Here is a 1,335-nt window from a genome sequence, read left to right as displayed (position 1 = left end):
AGGACATCATACTTGGTAAAGTGGAGGGTCAGCGAAAAAGAGAAAGACCTCCAAGGAGATGGACTGGTACAGTGGCAGAGCATTGGGCTCAGACGTAACAGTAATCGTGAGGATGGTGCAGGACAGCGTGGTATTTCCTTCTGTTGTGCATAGGATCACTATGAGTCAGAACTGACTCCACGGCACCTAAACACAGCAACAACAAAAACAAACAGACTTCTTCACACTGAAATGGATCAAACATTCAACGAAGATTCATTAACAATTACTGGTGACTGGTATGCAAGATTTGGAAACAAAGAGAAAGAATCCATAGATGGAAAATATGGCCTTGGTGATACAAATGATGCTGGAAAATGTGAAACAAAACTTAAAGTCATAAAAAAGACCAAGATGACTCGTCAGATAGAGACTGGTGGAACTCTGAGACTATGGCCACTTGTCAGCCTTCAGAAGGTCTGCAACTGAACTCACTCCTATGGCTCAGTTTTCAGTCAACCAATAGATAGGTATATAGACAACAACATCAGTGAGGTTTACATACCATAGAATAATTAGCCATTTGAGATATAAAGGGCAGCATTTATCAAAGAACAAAATTGAGAAGGTTAAGAAAGTAGGTGGGATAGAAACAAGAGACGCAGGGAAGAAGCGGAATAAGTGATGTTACACTGAAGGGATTGCAATCATTGAGATGAGGCGGTGTCTGATTTGTTAAATGTAAACTCATGATCTGCTCTTTAAACCTTCACTCAGTTCACAATAAAAACTTTTAAAACAGAATGCAAGAAAATAAATGCAGGCTAAAACCTTTTTTTTGAGGAAAAAATAAATAAAGCAAAATCAACACCTTAAACTACATCTTCAATAATTAGAAAAAGAGTAGTAAAATAATTCTGTAGTGACCAGAAGAAAAGAAATCATAAAGATTCGAGCAGAAGTAAACAGAAAAACAATAAACAGAATCAAAAAGACTAGAAATCGGTTCTTGGAAAAGATATATAAAATCGACAATCAATTGGAAAATTTAATAAAGATAAGAAGGAAAAGATGCAAATATCATGGATAAGAAAAGAATCAAACAGGTCATTGAAAAAAACCTCCAAAACTCCCAACAACAATAGCAATAAAGTCCTGGCCCAGATAGAGTCACTGGAAAATTCTACCAAATATTTAGATAAGAGCTGACATCAATTCTACTCAAACTATTCCAGAATATAGGAAATAATTTTTATGAAGCAAGTGTAACCCTGATACCAAAAACCTGGCAAAGAGACCATTAAAAATAAAGTTATAGACCAATGTTCCTCATGAATAAACCAAAAATACCCATTG

This window comes from Chrysochloris asiatica, unplaced genomic scaffold (genome assembly GCF_000296735.1).
Source record: "Chrysochloris asiatica unplaced genomic scaffold, ChrAsi1.0 scaffold00142, whole genome shotgun sequence".
Lineage (NCBI taxonomy): Eukaryota > Metazoa > Chordata > Mammalia > Afrosoricida > Chrysochloridae > Chrysochloris > Chrysochloris asiatica.
This window is presented reverse-complemented; position numbering follows the sequence as displayed.